The sequence below is a fragment of the Photinus pyralis genome, unplaced genomic scaffold (genome assembly GCF_008802855.1).
Source record: "Photinus pyralis isolate 1611_PpyrPB1 unplaced genomic scaffold, Ppyr1.3 Ppyr1.4_LG1, whole genome shotgun sequence".
NCBI lineage: Eukaryota > Metazoa > Arthropoda > Insecta > Coleoptera > Lampyridae > Photinus > Photinus pyralis.
The window spans coordinates 7,526,207-7,548,116 of NW_022170249.1; the positions used below are offsets into that span (position 1 = coordinate 7,526,207).

At 34.2% G+C, this 21,910-nt stretch overlaps 1 protein-coding gene across 1 annotated transcript in view; it reads right to left on the reverse strand.

Annotated features, from left to right (window-relative positions):
* The window catches only part of LOC116159239, a gene marked incomplete in the record, with an annotated part of 137,010 nt that extends 116,464 nt beyond the window's left edge, over positions 1 to 20,546 (reverse strand). Inside the window, 2 exon segments of the mRNA XM_031472182.1 lie at positions 20,092 to 20,314; positions 20,395 to 20,546.
* Positions 20,547 to 21,910: the final 1,364 nt, after the last annotated feature.

Below are 21,910 nucleotides of genomic sequence, written 5' to 3' on the forward strand. Positions count from 1 at the left end.
ACTTTTGCTTTCAGTATCGAAACAATTATTGATCGTATTGCATTTTGCTTTTGGAAAATGTTTGCTATTGATACGGTCAATTATTTGTTAATCGATTATTTTCGATCGGGGGTTTGCTTAATTGAGGAATTTCAACTGCACAGTGAATTTACTTAAGAGTGTTGTGTCACGCAATTAATAATTTTGAATATTTGGGGGAATATTTTGTATTTGTTGAATACGCTATCCAACTGTGGAGACAATTTTATTTTGCGATTTGATACTTCCAATAAACTAGTAGTTTTTTTGGTACCTGAATTAATTTTACTGTTATTACTACCCTCGTATCTACTCAACTTCATACGGGGAGAGCTAAGATAGAAATAGAGTGGCACTAAGGCGGGTTACACACTGGCGCGACTCGCACGATGCGACGCGTCGCACTCTGTTGGTATGTGGCAACGAAGTGAAGATCATATGCCCAGAACGACCGATTGCTATGGAAGTCCACAAGCTTTTATTTTATTTTCCAACACTGAGTTAGTTGACCCTTTATGCGATAATCTACTCCCCCGTGAACACATTAAGATAATAGTGATTAATACACTCCATTACTATACGACCAATCCGCTTGGTAATTATTTCAAATTCTAACCAATCAGATGATTTTTTATCTGATTAAAAGCTAGGTAGCTTTTTATCAGCGATAAAAATGCGCGTAGCAATGCGTAAAATATACCTAGTGGTTGTGAAATTTACTGTCTTTTATTAATTTCCCTAAAATACACTCGATCTTGATTTTAAACCAGGATAATTTTATTTTCAATTCACTCAAATTTTGTTGCTTCCTGGAAAAAACTCTCGATTAAAAAAGCACATGATAAAATTTTATCACACTTTTGATCTCTAGTTTTTTTTCCGTTGCAACAAAACTTTCGTGTAAAAATAAAATTATCCTATTAAAAAGCAAGCTCTTGTGTCTTTACCCCTGAATATTATCATAAAATTTGTTGACTCATCTAACGGTAAACACAAAACAGTGGCGGCCCACGCCATGTCTTCAATCAACACGTATCACATCTAAACCCAAGTTAAAATCGTAACCTTAATAGTGAAGGTAGTATAAATTAAAAGGGAGATTGTACGTAATCAAGTGTCGTTTTCATTTCTAGTTGTGCAAGACGAACTCCATCGGTCACAGCGACGAATGCATATAACTTACAGCCCTGTTTACCGCATTCTATTTTGGAACATTTTTAAAGAATCTTTTGATTTTTTTCATTCGCCAGCGCCTTGTTTGTATTAGCCAGCTAGCGTCTTGTTTTTGGCGCGGGTCATAGTCAATATTAGGAAATTTCCATAAAGAAGATACCCAGCGGAGATAGATTGATTGATTACAAACATTTTGATGACAATTAACAAGATAGGTACTGAATTCTTTTCATATTATATACAAACCTGAGCTAGCTGGAAACAAACGTACCAAAAAGGTAAGTTGCAAGGGTACGGCAACATAACCAGTCGACTTGATCACCAAAAGAATTTACACCCCGATCCTCGAAAGAACTCAACCCTTTATATGCGCGCTAAATAATAAATATAATAACAAGTTAAAAAGTAATCGTAAACGATTTACAACAAGCGCATTTCCACTTGCATTCATTTGCCATTTGTAAGATGCAACTTCTGTTAAAATCGTAAAAATCCGGTCACATATATGAAAGATACCGTTGCACATGTGCAATCCATTTTTGACGTGCTACTTCAATTTCTGTTTATAAGAAGAATTTCATTTCAATGCTTTTCTAAATAAGAAAGTTGGAACTGCGCATGCGCAATCTAAATTTTGAAACTTACGTTAGATTTTCCTTTGTTCCAAGCGCCTATGTATCAAATTTCATTTAAATGCTTCCATAACTAAAAAAGTTGGCACTGCGCATGCGCAAAATTAAATTTTGAAACTGGCGTTAGATTTTCCTCTATTCCAAGTGTCTATGTATCAAATTTCATTTAAATACCTTCATAAATAAAAAAGTTTGCAATTCGGTTTATAAATGGTCGAGATGCGAAAAGGGCACTGTGAATTTTGAATAGATTCGATGGCATTGCGTATTATGTGGCTAAAGATATGCCCATATTGAATTTCATGCAATTCAGTTCATAACTAACGGAGATGTCAAAGCGATCGGACATTTCTAAACAAAATTATCGTTCACACGGACAGAAAGAGGGACAGACAGACAAAGGAAGAGACGGACAGACCAACAGACAGACGAAAGACAGCAATACAAAATTATAAACGATCTCTAGGATCGTTAATAAACGGCAAAACTGTAAAATTATGGAACATGTAAAAAACGGTTTTTTGGTTTTTTTACAATAACTTTTTTAGCAATAAACGAAGAAAAAATTCCTTCCTTGGTGCAAGCCTCGACACCATAGCGAACCAAATAGCGAAAAAGTAGAACAATAGCTCTTAAGATAAAGAACTAGAGCATTTTTTTTTTGGGGAAATGCGCTAAAAGTACGAAAACCAAAGCAACAATAGTCAAATTAATTAATATGACAGCCAAATTTCCGTTTGTTTTAAGAAGGCGTCCTTCAGAAGAGATTTTGTCATTTAATAGTAGCATAAAGAAAACAATACGCATAAATCCCTATATATACTTCTAAATTAAATCACTGTATGTGATACGGAATATAACTGCCGACATATAACTACCAATGCAAACGAACTCAAAACCTATAATTAATCCTAACTGTGTTATTTAATTTCTTTAATGTAACTGCATTGTTTATTGGGAAGCGTGCCGAAAAGCCATAAAGAGATGTAAAACGTTTCAATTTGGTTACTTAAATCCCTTTTAGAAAACCTAGCAACTCATTTTGTTCGCGCGCTGGAAATCTAAACATGGTTTTATAATTAAGCACTGAAAAGTAGGTATTAATTACGTACCTAACCTATTAACTGACAAATTAATATTAATTAGTGACAGTCACCTGAAGCAGCTCTTCCTGCAAAGCCACAAAAATTGCTCGTGTTGACTGAATCATGAATAATAATTTTACCTTTCGTTGTTTTTATAAGTTTCCTGAAGTGTGATGAGAATTATTTGAAATAAAACTTAAAGAAGTTGCAGAAACCGAGTTTAGCGATAAGCTTTTGCCAATATTTATACCACAGCAAGTTTGATTAAACGTGTTCAAGTAAAACGAAGAATGTACCTAAAGATTATATTATATCGAGTAGACAAAAATTCATAGATCTCGCATTTCAAGCAACTATTTTGAAAAGAAACATACAATTACATAAAATAATCGTAGTTTATACGGAATAGTAAATTGCGATAGTACTTCTGAGAGTAATCTTGCGCTGGCGTTTACATATAAGCAAGTTATAAAAAGCAATTTCTCTCAGCAAGTACTCTCGTCAGACACTTGCTTTCATCAAGTGTTTGAATGTGCGTATACACAGCAGATTTTTGATTTGATTTGCCACAACTCCGGAAATTCTTCATAAGTCTTAATTTAAAAAAAAAGTGTCTTCTTTTGACCACACACGTTTTCCCTCCATGTATCACTGCACTTAATAATAATAATAAGAATCATATTTATTCCAAAAAAATTTTTTTTTAGAACCTCATGGCATAGATTCAGCAAAACGCTGCTCTTCCATCTACACCATGACAAAACAGAGAATATTTGTACAGAGCAAAACAGCGAAAGAAAATAAAATTATTTTAGAATAACTACTTACTAAGTAGGTATAGTGAAATGATGAATGAACAGATTGAAAGATAAAAGACAATACGAACAGGAATAATCAACAGTAACACGAAATCAAATTAAAGAGTGAAATAAAAGGTTAAACAACTGTTTTTTGAACTGACGAGTTGGTAAACTTCTAAGAGGCGACGGCAATGCATTGTACATCACAGCAATGGTGTAGCTAAATGACCGCTCAAATAGTGCTGTTTTATGTTGAGGTATAGTTAGTAGCCCTCTATGCCTAAGATTTAAATTGTGAATGTCAGTCCTAAATCTGATCTTATTGTATAAGTATGGTGGCCGCTTATCGGAAATGATTTTATGAAATAAAACAGCATTTTGGAGATGCCGTCTACTCGTCATTGATAGCCAATTGCGTCCTTTAACTTATGAGTAATGTGGTCATATTTAGAGATTCCGTATACAAAGCGGAGACAAGAATTCGGAACACGTTGAATACTATGCGTTGTATCATGGGTAATACAGGATGAGTAAACCGGGGAACAGTGAGCAAAATGTGATAACACCAGAGAGTTGCATAACATTAACTTTATTGGGAGTACTCAAATAGAATTTATGGGGAAACAATAATCTCAAGTTCAAAAATGCTCTCTGAATGCACATTGTAACGTGAGGTCTAAACCTAAGGGATGTGTAAAGAATTACGCCTAGATTCTTACATTTATCCACAAATGGGATGGCCAGATTATTAATGTGCATTCTGGGCATTTGGGATTTTGTTAACTTATTACTAAATAACATGGCATTACACTTAGCGGGATTAAGCTGCAAAGCATGTTTTTGGCAAAAATCACGGGTAACTTTCAAGTCGTAGTTGATTTTCTCAAAAGCCTCGTGTAGTTCAGTATGACAAAATGAGTAGTAAATCTGCGTGTCGTCCGCATACATATGAATGTTACAATGCTTCAATTGTTTACACAGAGCACTTGTATAGATTAGGAACAATGTAGGACCCAATATTGAACCTTGCGGTACACCTTTAAAAACGACTCGTGGTTCGGATATGTTGTTATTGCACTTTACCATCTGAGATCTGTGTTTTAAATAACTAGAGAATAAGTTTATCGCACTATCCCCAAACCCAATATAATTAAGTATTGCTAGTAGCATCGAATGGTTAATGGTGTTAAAAGCCTTGCTAAAATCTAACAGTGCAAGTACACAACTATTTCCAGAATCTATTGAAGTTAAAATATCGTCAACGATATGTAAGAGGGCCCTACTACAGCTATGGGATGATCTAAAGCCAGACTGTGTAACTGGGAAAAGAGAGTTCAGTTCTAAATGAGTGATAATTTGGGAGTTAACGACACGCTCGAGAATTTTTGAGATCGTCGGTAAGATGCTGATCGGTCCCTCTCTTGTTCTGGGCCTTCAACAGGCTTGCGCCGAATTACAGAGTGACCCGCATAATGCTGGCATCCAGAGGTGTATAAATTTATTAAGCGGCGCAGCAAAGCGATGCAAGCTTTATAGTTGAGCCGATGGTGTCCGTCTGTCCGTAAGGACGATAACTATCAAACGCTTGGACCGATTTGGTTCGAACTTTGCACAGTTGACCTATATGCCACATGTAACAAGTCAATTGAAAATTGGTCAAACCCAAGGGGTCACACCGAGGTACTCTGGCGCTTTTTTAGATGCTCTTTAGGCTTTTATTTTGAATAGGCAGGAAAGAATGCCGGTCACAGAACACTTGATGTCGGTGTACAATCGTATGTTTTTCATATTACACCATACGATTGTGAACCGGCATCAGGTATTCTTTCCTGGTAATACTTTTACATGAAATACATTAATATTTTAGGTAAATCACAAAAAAATGTAAGGAAAACGAGTTGAAACGATATTTTCAGCAATATAGTCAAACAAGTCAATTTATATAAGTATTTATTTGTTGTAATTGAAATGTTGAGATTATGGGTGGAGATAAAGAACCGATCTTCCTCAAGGTAGGAGTTATTGATATTCATTACTGAGCTAGCCGTGGAATTGATTACTTCCTAAACAAAAATTGTTACAGTAAAATTTCTACCAGTGCCGTAGAGAATAAAATTCATTTTTTACAGATGGGGTGTCCAACCCCTGTAAATGTAACTAAACTGTTACAGTTTTCCCACTATTAATGAAATGAAATTCATCTTGAGTTATCCAAAATGATTTCGCAATGGGCCGTTACAATTAAAAATTTTTATGTGGTGGTGGTTCGGCAGGGATAATGTGATGTAGATGGGGTAATACGAGGGACACTACACAAAAAATCTAGCTAACCACGAAAAAAACAAATGATAAACTTTAAATTTAAGTGTCATTTTTTCTTACTCTACCACCCAAACTTGAACTTCCTGTGACAATTACTACCTTGCATTTTATGTGGTGTTTTGGACGACAGTATGAGCTCCCTGTAGTTAGGGCATCGCAGCTTCATAAAGCTTCTGACAAAAGTCTTTTGTTTCATCCCGAGGTAGATTGCTTTTGGAGTGTCCCTCGTACTTATTCTACCAACATAATCACTTTTTGTATTGTAGCATGTAATAGCCCTACTATTACCGTCTCACGTTTCTGATTGATAAAAAATAAACCGATTATATTGAAAAAAATAAAATAAATCCAAATTCCACTGCACTCACAATTGATTTACTTTTTTATATTAAATCTTAATTACTCAATTACTTACATCTATCCTGAATCTGAATAATATTTAAAGTTACTTAATATAACACTTAATTAAATACCTACAGCACTGAATAATCTTCTAACTTCTAACTTATATTTATCCTATCTATATAAAACCACTCGGCAAAAACAATTATAAAATGACAAAATAAAAATTTTATATGAATAAATTTCTAAGTAAATAACTTTTCATAAAAATAACTTACAATTTAGACAGTAGTATTCTTCCCCTTTTTAGATGGTAGGTATTGGTAGTGGAGCATGATTTAGATTATTCTCAATCTTCGCCAATCGCGTAATCCCAATTGAACAACAATTTCTTAGCGCGCTTTTCGTACTTTAGGTATAATTTCTGAACGGAAGTCTTTCAATCGCACGTTAAACTAAACTGCAGTTACTCAATGATTAATATTTTCCGAACAAATCACTATTCCAGAACGACCAACTTGTTCTTGGTTAAAAAATACGATTTTTTATTAATACGCGCAACAAATTTTATTTGGTTTGGGCCTTTTTACTTAAATGGCTCCCATCAAGTTTCCGGAAATAAACAAACTCATAATTTTTTAGCCTCGCTGTTTTATTACATATTTTTCTTAGAATCTATTGCGTCTTTTAACCGGTGACCTTTTTTAAATCACGTACTAATCGTTAACTCGCCCAAAATAGGAAGTCCAAAACCAATAACTCATCTTATATTTCACGATATTTGAAACTTAATTACATCGAAAAAAAAATGTTTGTTAATTTTAATGAACATTACAACTTCACAGAAATCTGAATCATCGATACGCATTTCTACCCGAATATAATTTTGAAATCCACAAAACTTGCAAAATTTAACAAGCTTCCGTTACAAGCAGCCGTCGGAAAATAAAAAACAAGTCAACGAAAATATAACAACCCATTTAGACACTCAGTGGTAAGAAAGAGAAGAAAGTCGGTTCTTCTTCTAGTTCAAAGAAACTTTAAAAATATTTTTGTGGCCCAAATAGTAAGGATATTATTCTACAGAGATCCTTCACCTCACATAATAGCGAAAAATGTGTGAAAATCCATTGTTAGAAGACGTTTTATTGCTCATTCACAAAACATGCTCTCTGAGTAATGAAGAAATCCAATAATAGTACACGTGGTAAATGAGACAATGTAAGTATGAGGACTTCTATGGAAATGCTTGTGTAAAACCAACACACACTTTGTGGCAGAATGGGATACATGCTCTGATTATTCTATAGTCGATAAAGGATCATCTTATATCTAAATTTATTCAAAAAATTATAGCATTGCGTTAATCATATACTTGGATGTTGGGTAACGCGTAGCATGTGATAATATCAATAGGCATACGCTATGTGAGCATAAGTTAATTTGTTTATTTAAACCTAAATCGTAATAACAATAATTAAGAGTCCAGTTTTCAGTTTCGGAAACATGGTACCACAGAAAACTGTGATGGTACCACGCCAAAAATCATTCGTTGAGTACCTACATTCTTTATATATCAAAGAGCACAGTTTTTTGCATGCAGTTTTTTAGGAAATCTCGTTCTGGGGTGGAATAATTTGAAAGGGCATACCTTCTGCTTGTTCTGGTTGTTGCGAAAACGTTAATGTTATCCCTTGAGTTATTTAAGGAACCCCATAAATAAATGAAACGACAAGGACAAATTATACCTTCTGTTTTTTAGAAATACTTTGCAAAATATTGTGATCCACTGGTGTAATAAGAAATGATTTCACTCTTACTGACGTAAGCAACAATCGAATTCTTTAAGTGATAATGATCGAAACGCAATTCGCCTTTTCCCAAATCACTTCTTCCTAATAGGTACGCCTATCACCACGTGAAAGCATCACAGTAAATATATGAAATTATTTGGTATATAATTTAAATTCCATAATTGTTGAACTTGAACGCCGTTAAACCCCAACAAATTAAATAATTAAAGTTTGTATTTCATATCCCCCAAGCCATATTTTCACCGGCTATAAACCAATTTTCTTTCTCCAATACGAGCTACCTATTAAAAATTATATTGCAAATTTGAACTAAATTGGTTAGAATGAGCTAACGATTGCAAAGTGTATTATTTACTTAAAAAAACAATAAATTTCGTTTAAATTGCTCACCTACTTCCCATACATAAACTGTGCGACCTTTTAATTTAATTCCACTTATTACCACCTATTGTCATCTTTAGAAAAAGAATCTACGTAGTAGGTGCTATCATTAATAATAATAATATTAAATATTAATAATGTTAATGAAGGAATACTTTTTTTTTAAACCGACACGATGACATTGTAAAATTTAATACCATTTTTCCGAAAAAGAATTATACTTGCGTTATTGAATTATGATACTTGTGATATATGAATTTAATAAATTGCCCAAAAAAGCAAGTTTGTAAATGAGTAGGTATGCTGTCACAAGAAGTAATGTATGCAAATTAACGAAGATTAAAGGTATTGTAATATTTCTTCAATTTCAATCTGTGAAAATCGGCTGATGAATCACTACTGACCTTTAAGGAAAATTAAACCGTTTTTTACAGGATAACCGTTCAAAGAAGTCGCAAAAATTTTACGGTTAATAAATTATTAGTAAAAAAATCAATATTTTTCTACTTATTAATCCACGAAATTTGAATAATTATTATGAGAAGATTCATTGTCGGGCGAACAAAAGGTCATACGTGTATTGTGACAATGATATATTTAACAGCTGAGAAGTTAGACGCAAGTCTCGTATTGTGACGTAAGGTTTATTACTATTGCCAATCTTCATTTTTGATTTTGTGCTGTAGTTTTAGGGATTTCATGGCTTGAGTAGATTAATACTCGAAGTCGAACAATACAGCATTCTGAGAGACTACCTATATACTTTCAAGTATCTTTACTGGGCCCATCTAGAAATAATCAATTATTCAAATTGGGTGTCAAATTGTGAGCACGGAAGTCGTGTTAAATTACTACGAATTTATCATGTATTGCATGTCGAGTTGTAATTTATGGTTATGTAAATAGCAAATAAATTGTGAATAGAATTTAGTTATTATAACTGCATTAACAGAGACTCGCAAAGGAAGTACCTACCATAATTACAAAATTAATCTGCTTTGATGAGAAGACGGGATTAATCCCACAATTATAATCACTTTAACGGTTTGTGCAGCGACTGAACCTACGATTTCATACATGGTCGTCGTACTCGCTCGAGTGCTTACAGCGTATATTTTATAATGAATTATAAGTGGCTTTGAACAAAACATCTTAACTCCTAATCCAATGCTCTTGACAAACATAGAGTCTCCGTAACGTTTTAGAACAATTACATAGCTTCTAGATTAATTTTAAGTGGTAATCGGAACAGGCAGTGCCGATACCACTTTTCACCTCGAATCTTATTAGGACCTAGTCAAGAAGTCCTCCACTCTTGATTTCCCTAAAGTATGTATATCTGCAATCACCGTAAGGAATGATTTAGGGTAAAGAAGTGATCCTTCCCCTTGCCGGTGTTAACGACCTCATTGAAGAAGAGAGAGTGTACCACAATGCCTGTCGTTTGAAATTCATCAAGCCCTTATAGGCTTATGAGAAATCAGGAAGGTCCTCCTCCGAGTACGTATCAAAACCTGGGGAGAAACTTGTATGGAAAAATATAAAAGCTCAACTTCGAGTCAAGTATGGGTCTCTGTGATAGTTTCTGAAGGTTCTAACAGATTCTATGTTCCATTGCTGTGTTTTATGGATACCGCCGAACAAATCCTACGCGATCATGCTTGGTATGAAGAAAAAAAGAACAAGGAAAGTGACGAAAGACTCAGAAACAAAAAGCCGCCCAATGGAATCCGATGCACAAGATCTTCCAGAATCCATACTCACTTTTCTCGAAAGCTTGATGATGAATAAAACGAAGAGAATCTAAGAAACCAAGAGAATGACAGTGGCCCATGTCACAACCTCAGTAATTAGACCCCGTATTTTTACTTGTTCAGTATTGAGTAGCATTTCCCTTTTGCTGCACAGGAAATAAGGCTCAAGACGATTAATTGATCTTTTAGCAAACAAGGGGTTTTATTTATTTTATTTATTTTATTTATTTTATTTATTTTATTTATTTTATTTATTTTATTTATTTTATTTATTTTATTTATTTTATTTATTTTATTTATTTTACTTATTTTACTTATTTTACTTATTTTATTTATTTTATTTATGTTATTCATTTTATTTATTTTATTTAGCCCATAAGCAGCATAGCATCAAAGGCGATACCGACTCAGCAATTGTGTTGACATCCATTTCATCGAAGACACCGAGACAAACGACAAACAAAGATTTTCTGTCGAACAAATTCAACAAAAGCAGTCTCAGCAACATGCTTAATGTGAAGCTTGAGGGCAAGGGGATCAGGACCCTTCAAGCAGAAAGTGTAGCAGTAGCAGCAAAACAGCATTCCCTCATTCTACCAAATTCAGCTGTGACTGGGAAATGATCTGCCTCTTCAGATGTATGGGTGGAAGCGAGGGTGGAAGATTGAGAATAACCGGATATCCTGAAAATGGTGCCGATGCAAAAAAAAGGCTGTGAAGTGTGAGTGCAAAAAAGCAAGCCTCAATTGTTCCCCAGGATGCCAAAGTCGCCAGAGGAACTGCCTGAATTGGGTCTCTCAAGTTGACTCCGAAAATAAAGAAGAACAGAAGGATCCTGTGACCGTTTCCCTACACGATGGAGAAGATATTGGCAAAAAGAGAAGATGAAAACGAAGACGAGGATGAAGGTCTTTCTCACCCCAAGAGCGCAAGAAAATAACTTGTAATAATGGTGCCTATTAATTGTTGTAATGTTTTATGTTAATTCACTTTTCTTCGTTTTCATATTTTAATGCTTGTGATTTATAAAATTATCCCAACGCATATATGCACAAACATGGTCATAGGCCATAGCAACATATTTTCCCATTAAAATGGCCCTAGATTTTCTTTAATTATAAGTGTGAGGAACCTGGTCAGTGGGCCCGCAAGTATATACTATGTGTCTAAAATGAGTCTGTGCTATTTAGACGTCCAGTACTCACTATGTGTACATGTATACATTTAATGGTGCATATTTCGGTCAATATGCTGACTGGGAATGGTGAGAAATTGAAAGATTCATTAGTCGACAGTTGTAGAAATTCACATTTCCGTTCAACACTGAAATTGCTTTAACATTTAAAAGAAAATAGGCAAAATAGTAAAGTAATGTGTATATTATTGAAGGGAATGTAATGCTCTACAATCCGTTTTCCGGTGTTTATTTTTTGGGTGCATGGCTTTCATTTTGTATAGAATGGTCATGTTGCTAGGACGCACAGTTTCCGAAATATAAGCGAAAAACGGAAAAATGGGTTCTTCAAACCTCCCACCCCTTCCTCTGGCTCAAGGGCTCCGAGCGGGGACTTTTGATATGTTCACAGCCTAGTTAGTTCAAACCAAATTATGAAGTCAAAAGTTGTGTTCGTAGCATTTACCACCTTTTTTTTGAACAATTGTTTCCTGGCCTAAATAGAATCTGCTGACGCTTCACTTTTCAAAACAGCATCTCAGAAAACCTCACGGGGGTGGGGGGCATTTACAAATGCATAGTAGTTTGTTTCTCAACAACGTTAAGAGTAAATAAAGGGATCACTAATGACATCTGTCATTGTCAGTTCAAATGGGGCGCGGAGCACGAGATAAAATGAAGTTCAGAACAGAGTACAATGCTTTTTCTATGGAAACGGCCGCGACGGCAGAACGTAAGCTTGCTATTTTTGACGTCAATGGATAAAATATCCGTTTACCGTCTTTATAATAAATAACTATTATTTCAGTAATCCTTTACTTTAAATTGGCGATGTATTAACTCAAGGCAGTCATTGCTTTCGCAATGAAAATGCATATCATAAAACTTGCGATAAGGTTTCAGTGAACGGTTTTATTCTTTCTGTTTCTGAGAAAATTTGCAAACTAATTGGATCAATATAAACTGTTCGAGACCTTATTGTTTTAGTGATAAGAGTGTCTACGTGAACAACTAACTGTGACGACTATGGATTTGATAGTTTTCTTGTGCATAAATTAATAGGCAAAGAAAACTCCAACCGGGCCAATATAAACAGTAGTAGCAAGGAATTGATCAAATCGTGATGTACACAGTAATGTTAATACAAACAATTAAGTCGTACTGCAATATGATGTGTACAAATATGGCGTGTAACGGTTAGGTAGGTCATGGAGGTAAAAATATTGTTAATGTTGTTTGCAATATGGCCTCGATTTGGGACGATTCTGAAACTATCAAATAATATCATATTGATTTTGGTATGGGTAGTTAATTAAAAATAAATGTTTCTTTCCATTGTTATTTTTTGAGTCGACTCACATAAGGATCACGAACTACATCACCTATCACCAGGTAAATTAAACTAAGGTAGAATTGTTTATACAGAGCGTCCATTTTATTTTGTCCACTATTACTATCTCGAGAACTATAAGGGTTACGAAGTCGGTTAAATTAGCAAACAATTTCTATTTTACTCGTACAAGACAATTTTAATGAGAACGAAAAAAATGTTTCAACCAGTGGTTCACAAACTGCGGATATCTAGGTCGATACCAACTTCGTTATTTTAAGTGGAACTATATATTTTGTATTTCCTTATTCGATAGAGAATTTTATTCTGAATTTAGTAATATATTTGTATACCCTTAAATAACAATTTTGATGAGAAAAATGAATGTTTAGATTTATTTCATTATAGCTAAAATAATTATACCATGTACGAAACAAGATTTTAGAGTGCTGTCACCGAAACAATAGATTATTTGTTGTTTACAACTGTCAGTTGCTATTATTGAACTATTGTTGTTGTGTGAGTACTGAATAAACCCAATTTAATAGAAAAATGCATAATTTTGCTCATAATGCATAAGTTGATATGTAAGAAGTGTACAGGGTGTAAATCGAAAAGTGGAACATAGGTGTTTAACATGGGAAATTACTTTTTCTTTGCGCAAACGTTTCCTAATTATTTTACGCAAAAATACTTCAAATAAAAGTTATAGAGTTATAAATTCTGCATCTAAATCATGTAAACTACTACTACTTCTTCTTCTTGTACGCGAAAAAATTAATTATAAAGATTCTGTTTTCACGAGTTTTTAGTCTAAGTAGCCATGGACTATGATAAAAGAAAAACATAGTTCATGGCTACTTAGACATTCATTTTCATTCAAATAGTCTTGCAAAATACAATGGTTTGCTAATTTAACCTTATAGTTCTCGACATAGCAATAGTGAACAAAGTAAAATGAACACCCTGTATATGCATTAGTAAACAGAATTGCGTTGCGCGTTAGTGTAACAAATATTTTTGGTTGGGACTAATTAGCGTTGTTTTGTATAATTAGTAGAAAAAATAATTTAATTTATTGTTTAGGCATATGTTAATACAATGGGACAGTAAGTTGGAGAGGTATATTTCCGTTTTTTTCATGTGTGGGCCACTTCGTTGTTTTGTACAAAATAGGGTTCAATTTGCTTTCCACAAACTAAGCGCAAATTTGATCATAATTACGCAAGATCGTCAATGGCTACCAATTTATTAGGTAGGGTGCAGTTTTGAAGCATATGGTACATAGATAAAGAGGATGGTCAAAAACATGATTATTTTACGTGGTGGACTTAGTTAATAAATAAAATTGAGAAATAAACACTATAAATATGACACAATTATTCATATTATGAAACACAAATATACTAGAAACTTGTCGTAGACCAAGATCAAATTACTAAAATATGTGGGCCTGTGTTTAATTTGCAATGTATTTAAAATGTACACGAGATTTAATTTTTTATGATCCGCATAAATAACAAATCAGAGCATTTCAATAACAATTTTTTGGTACATACGTGCGTGGTCACGCTTTCAAATTAGTCATTTACGTAGGTATTATAAATAAATATTAAAAATTCTTTCGATTATAAATTGCTTCATAAATGCGAGCAAATTGGTATATAATTGATAATTCACTTTAAGTCAATTAAAAGTTGCACATAAAAACTAAATTTAATATTAAATAATCAGTAGCAAAAATGCAAGAGAATAAATTTACAATGTTTGAGGTGACAGGGATTAATCGATTGAAGTGCAGCTCCTCAGTTTCACAATTGCAGGCGGCATTCCTAATTAAATTCGCGATTAATTAAACGGAATATTTTATATTTGCGATGCCGCCAATTTCGTCCTTGAGTAAATATCAATTTGAAAGTACCATGTTGTGGTTTCCATTTGGTCAAAATTTTGTTCGGTCGATTTCGGAAATGAAGTGTAAAATACCCAATTGTATTTAATCAAATTTGGAAAACTACGGTCATTTTATTACTATTCCTACGCAGCCATTCTATTGCGTACCTACTGTAACATAGACTTCCAAATTGTGAAATTTAAACAAACTTAACATACATATACATTATCATGATTCATGATATAGGCAAAGAGTAACTATAAATATAATATTATTAAGTATTCTATGATATAGGTTTGGTCCTGTAAAAATGGCAAAATAAAGTACAAAATTCCTATAGTAATAATTAATGTAAAAAGGGTATTTAGAGTTATTGGTTCTTTCAATCTCTAACAAATAGTACACTCTCACCTTGGTCTAGTCCATTTACTTGGCTACGACCAAAGGGGTTCAAATGCGAGGTAGGTACTAGAAACCTGAAGTGCAGAGTGGATTGGTCGGAGAGATACTCACCCAATTAAAACTCAAACATACAATAAATAATATGTATTTAACAGAATCAGAGTTTTACATTTAAGTGGTCAGAGATTTTCTCTCTATGGTGTTTGTAAGAATTTATAAAAAGACCACCCTATTTACAATTAGTAGTAAAAGGTTGGTTGTTTGAAAGAGAGTGTACTGAATCAATAAACCAAATGACAGACCATAGAAAAAAGAAATTAAAAACTAAATCAACAAGTGCAAAATTTTGCATCAAAACGTAATGTAAAAAAATCAAGACTGGTCCACTAGTCGAAGTAGGTGTACATTTCACTCGTAGTACTTGAAGTAGTGGTCGAAGTACTCCAAATACTGGCAGTAATAGTTGAAGTGTTCCAAGTAGTTGTGGAAGTACTCGAAAAACCGAAAAACAAATCAAATTAAATTAAAAGAAGAATTAAGATACAACCAAAACGAATTTAAAATTTAAAAAACTGTATTTAGAACATGTTCGACAAGATTTCCTTTATTTTCCAAACACATTTGTGGACTAATGCTAGCAAATGCTTCCAGAACAACCCCCCTCAGTTCTTCTTCCGTTGCAAAATTTTGCTGATAAACACGATGTATGAAGCACCTACCTTGAAGTGTACATAATTGCATGACCACCCAGTACGTGAACACCCGATATCTGGAGGCGCTCGGTTATGATACTGTCGTGCCAAAACTCAAAAATATTTGTGTTGGTTCTATGAGTTGAAGTTAGAGAGAAAAGGTAATTGATTTAATTTGCCGTTACCGTAAACAACAGCTGTAATTAACTCAACGTTTGGAACCGTTCCCGTCAAGATATTTCAACTATCTTTGTTGCGTCCGAAATCTCTTGTCATTTAGAACACGAGGGCAAATTAATATTTTAGAATTTCAGTCCCGTTAAGTAATTATTAGATGATTTTGGTTTCCTATGTTTTCAAACGAGCATTAAAGTTGCAATACCATGCAGGTTTACGCCGGTATCAAGCTTTTTCCTGACCGGGGAAATTTCAAGTGACAATGGGGGTTAATTAGAGATATGAATTTAGAAATTTCATCTCGCACATTTAAGTGAATATAATTAACAGTATCTAAGTATATGAGTTGCAGTAAACAGCGTAAACAGTGAGTAGTTTCGTTAGAAGCGCGCTTAATTAATTGACATTTTGGAATATGTCCCCGATTTTTATGATGATCAGAAGGCAAGAAATTAATTAAAGACCTTTTAATTTTTGGACGTTCTTATCCAAATACCCTGGGCTGATTGCGAAAACCGGCGTTCTCTCCATGGCATGACCACATTTTATAAAAGACAAAGCCGTTGTTTAGAAGGGATGTTTCTGCCTTTAGTGTTTTAATCGAAATATAAGATCGTTTTGCTTTTTCATTTTGCTAGTTACATTTGTAAGTACCGCATTGATTTTTGAGACTTTCCGTAAATTTATTTTGAATTCATACCGATTAATTTTTGCTTTTACATTAAATTTACCGCACCGTATTTACAGCTTTTGCTTTTTCTCGAACAGTAACTTCTACCGCTCCGCTTAATTGCGAGGTAAGCTGTTTGCTATTTTCTGTTCTATTTATTAGACCCCCCCCCCCCCCCCAATCACTTCGGAAGAACTACGGCGAATTACGGCGCACGGCACATATGGCAAATCCCCTAGCGGAAATTAAAGCAACAAAACACAAATTAATTAGCAGTGTCTATGGGAAATCAAATGCAGGAAAGCGAAACAATATCCCCCATATATTCCAAACTATTCCAACTTTCGAAATGCAAAATGCCAACGTCGCTAAATAAACAAACAAATAATTAAATAAATAACTAAATAAATAAACAGACAAACAAACAAATAAATAAATAATATAGATCAATGTGAGAAGGAAAAACAAATTTAAAAAAATGACGTAGACATATACAGGGTGTTGCATTTAAAAAATACCAACGTTGGGTCAAATCTCAGAAACGGTGGTCCGACAAAATATTTCAAATACGCAGTTTTTACTTTTTCCTACGTTACGTGGGTAGTAAGATATAGCATCCCAAACAGTCAAACTTTTCGTTTTCACCCTGTATCTCAGAAACAAACGTAGCTCGATTGATTTTGTTTGTGGTATTAAAAGTTTCACAAAAAAGTAGCACAGAGTCACAAAAACCGCAAGTCTTTATCTTTAAAAGCAGCCGAGGAACACTGCACTCTCAACCAAAATGGTACACTGCACCTTGTAGCACCTTCCGATATGACGATCATCTAAATGGCGCTATCCGTTCCACACACTGCGCATGTCTGAAGTATTTTCGTATAAGTTTGCTTTTCAAAAAATTTAAGAATAAACTTTTAAAATAACCTACAAATAACCTAATGTCCAACTCCTGACTAACTCGATAACCTGGAAACGAATGAATTTAGATACATTATGCTTCTTACAAATTTCCCTTAAAATTGATGGAAGAATTGAAATATCGAATAATATACAGGGTGTTCCTTTTAAAAAACTGCAATACGCGTCTTTATGACCAGCCTTTTATAATTAAAATTATAACTGCCTAGTAGACATTAAAGAACCCCAAAACTGTTGTACACAACTTTGTTTGATATCTTGTAGATTTTCTCCAATAATCGACTGTTTCAGCAACCCTCTATTATAATAGGGTGTTGAGGGGAATAGGGGATGTTATTTATTAAAACAAATTTAGGACTCTTTCCTTACAGTGTTGTCATTTAAGGTGTAATACAAGAAAGAGAATTCAAGCTTTATTCTCGTAAATGTCGTATTTGGTTCCGTCAATTAGAGAAAGAAAGTGGGTACTTTTGCATTAAAAGCTCTAACGGGGAAATTCAGAAAGGAGATTATTTTCACGAGTGATCAAAAGTGATTAAAAATCACGTGTGAGGATTTTCCACTATTTAACAAATATTTCGACAATTTAAATGAATTATGTTCATCTTGAGGTAACGAATACAAACAAAATTTAAAGTTCAGTTGTTTTTTATTTATGAGAGGCGACTCCAGAGGTGCAGTTTAGTGATTTCCAACTTGAAGGAAGTAGACGTGACCTCTGTTGAGCTAGCCCGGGAAATTATTAAATTAGTTAATTTGGTAATCGATAGTTTAGGTATGCCGCTACATGCAGTAGATGATTAAAACTAAATCCTTTTTTATGAACTAAGTTGGTGAAAACGCATTATCTTAATGCGTAGGACGCCAATTTTGATGCATTATGGGACAAAGAGATGTTTACGAAAAACGATGTCAAAATGGTATAAAAGCATTATTATTTATTTCCTGGATGTTATGCATGTATGATGATGGCATTTTTAGCAAAAGATATCAAAACCAACAGAAGAGATAAATTTTGACATTTTTTTAGTAATTCCGGTTTTACAAACTGGTAATCGCAAAAAAAGAAAGAAAAATATTTCCTTGGAGGCCTGAGACTGTATTTGCACATCCAACAGCTATAGAGTTTATAAGGGAGAAACCATCAGGAAACATTTGAAAATTACCATGAGGTTGTAGATTGTTATCCATACTACATTGTCATTTTGGAAAAAAAGGGGAATTATTATTCCGATAAGTTCACAGGCACGTAAGATAATTAAAAGTACTTTCAATGAACATATATGCAGGTAAACAAAAAATTGAATAATTTCAATAAAGATACAAAGAAAGGTCGTTAACCAGAAATTCGAGAAATAATTGTTTATGATCCTTGAAGTTGTTATTGCGATAGATAATGTAGGATATTTAAAAATTCAGTCAGAATTGCTTAATACATATATCGTGCCTTTCTCGAGAAAAAGACAAGGGATTGAGTTGCGAAAGTCTGGCGGATATGGGAAAGCTCAGAAGCAGTCATAGGCTGATTTATTCTGATCAAATCAATTAAGACTGATAATGTACCTATAACCAAATTTTGGCCTTGATTTCTAGTAAAAATGTAGGTAACTACTATACTTATAGCTAGCACCTTCTACTTCGCACGTGTATGCGGAAGTCGACGAAATAACGTACTGGAAACTTTAAAGAAATTTTCCAACGAAAACCTGCTGTCGTATTAAAAACCGTGCTTCATTACATAATACACTATAACAAGATAATTAACCAAATTTATTAATTTTGACAATTTTTTATTACCAGAAATCTGATACATAAAAAAAACGTTCGAATGACCAAATTAATGACAATTCACAAATTCCGATTCTGGGTTTTTACGTCACAACATCGAAAAAAATGAGTTATCACTCAATAAATTAGTGCCAATAGAAATATCAACCGCTTCGAGAATATATTCGCAACGGAATCTCTTCTTTTTTATTTTCTGTTAATTCTGTTACCACGCGTATTAAATTATTCATGAGGTAACATATGCACAATAGCTATGCTACTTAAAAGAAAGTGAAGATACGTTGAGACTTGGTAAATGAAAGTGTTCTTATGCAAATATTTACAGCATCTCTACCCCATGGACATAAAGCGCAAATTCCAACGAATAAAAATACCAGTCTAAGTGGCCACTTCAGTGTTGTACCTTTATACAATGATTGTACCTATCAGCACAAAATTCATATTTTTATAATCGAGCCTTGCCAAATATCAAATTTTGGTAGTCATAGAGGCTAAAAATATAAACTCTAAAACAACTGGCCTATAAAGTACCGAATTTGTTGTAAGTTAAATAAGTTAAATTTCCCTTTCACTAACGTATACTACTTTCAAAAGTGCGGAACATAAGCTATACGGTAAGTATATTTCGCATAAATAAACGAAATAAACTTTAATTGCCGTACCTGCCGTTCGATTATTTGCAAAACATTATGTAACGAGTATTATAAATAATAAGAAAAAGTTACCTTGTATTTTGAAAACTGCACACGCACAGGGTCACTATAAGTTAGTTGTGTATGTAAAAATATCACAGATAATCAGCAGAAATCACTGAAATTCCGAAAATTTCGGCTATCACTTTTTAACACGATTATTAACGAGAAGGCACTTTGCGTTAAAAAGAGTTCATAGGTTGTTATCCTTTTTTTTTCGAAATGTACTCGAACTACTTCTTTTTCGTCGAATTACCTGAAATTAAGCGTCGTTTATAATTTTGTTCATTTCTAAAAAGAAAGTTAGGTCGACTATTTGAATTTAGCGATAGGTACCAAATTATGAATGGAAAAGTATGCGTAGTGACATATTGTAATTGAAAGCCATTTTTAACTTAAAACGCGATCATGATTTTACTAATTTTTTATTTGTCGAAATAAAAAATAAATAAATCACGCGTTTTAATAAGAAATGTTTCAACAATAATGTCACGAGGTGGACTAAGAATTAAATAAACTTTGTTTAAACATTGCGAACGACGCGCGCACTAACCTCTTAGTACTTTATAGAGAGGGAAAGTACAAGTGAAAGGAAGTAAGGACGTCGGTAGGTCTAACAACCCATGAATAGACGACTATTCGGACTTCTGATTTGGATAAAATGATAGACAGCGGTTTTTATAGTCGTCTCACCTGGCTTCATGACGTTTGTTATTACTGGTTATTGAATATTAAAAAACTTCTACAGATGGCGTTCGATTATCATTGCCAAAAATATTCGAAGAAGGCGAAAAAAATCCCCCGCGTCGCGTCTGGCCAAACTGGTACGATTTTTAAATTAAAACCCGCACGCAGTTTTTGCGCAAATTATGTCACAATTGTTAGCCACTGATATATAAAAATTACGTAAGAATAATTTCTAAAACAACACGCATTTCTATTTTAATCACGAATGCGTGAGAGCAAAAGAAGAAATAATTTTTACTCGGTTTTCTCGTTTAACTCAAACGGATTGATTATATTAAACGAAAGAGTAACATGTAAGTGCACCCCTATTTACTAAAGGTGGCCGCACAAATGGGTGCAAAGATCTTAAGGGAGAATGAGTTTAACTTAACCCTGCAATGAAAGTGTTACCCATGAGTGAATTGTTGGACTTGGACTTCGAGTTCGCCACGTTGTTATGGTTGGGCCATTATTAGGTATTATTCCTATATGCTTCCAAACCGATGACACGATCTCGGGTGTGTGTGATGATTAAACCAAACCGCTGAGTGACCCATTCGCTCGTATGTGATGGTGTCATGTCATTGCCAATACCAAAAATCTAAGGCCTCATTGCTAACAGAGTTAGGGGATGATCAACTGCACCTGCAGGCTGGGAAGTAATTAGAAGCATAGCCGACGGTGGCTTGTTTGTTCGCTTACTCTAAACAATAAATGCACGTCCTGCGGCGCAATCCTTTCGCAAATAGACATGAGCTCCATTTTAACCCTTCAGCATGTCATTTCCATTCCAACAACGTATTCTGCCCCATTCAGAGTGTTTGGAGAGCTCAGCGCTACCTCGGGGCGTGATGTCACCCGGTGAGTTAATTCAATTAATTGATGGTGGTCGGGGATAAGCAATGTTTGTTTGCATGACCCTCGAGCGCAAACACGATCAGTCATTGCTGTCAAGCCACCCCTTATAACCGTACGTGTAGTTGTAGAGGGGCGTTTTTAATGGAAGGTGCGTTACAGTAGATTTGTTATAATAATGGTTCTCCGATCAACAGTCAGCCTCCTTGGCTTCTCGTAGCAAAATTCGCGTCCTTGCACCATAAATCGGCCGATGAAGATACGATGGTTT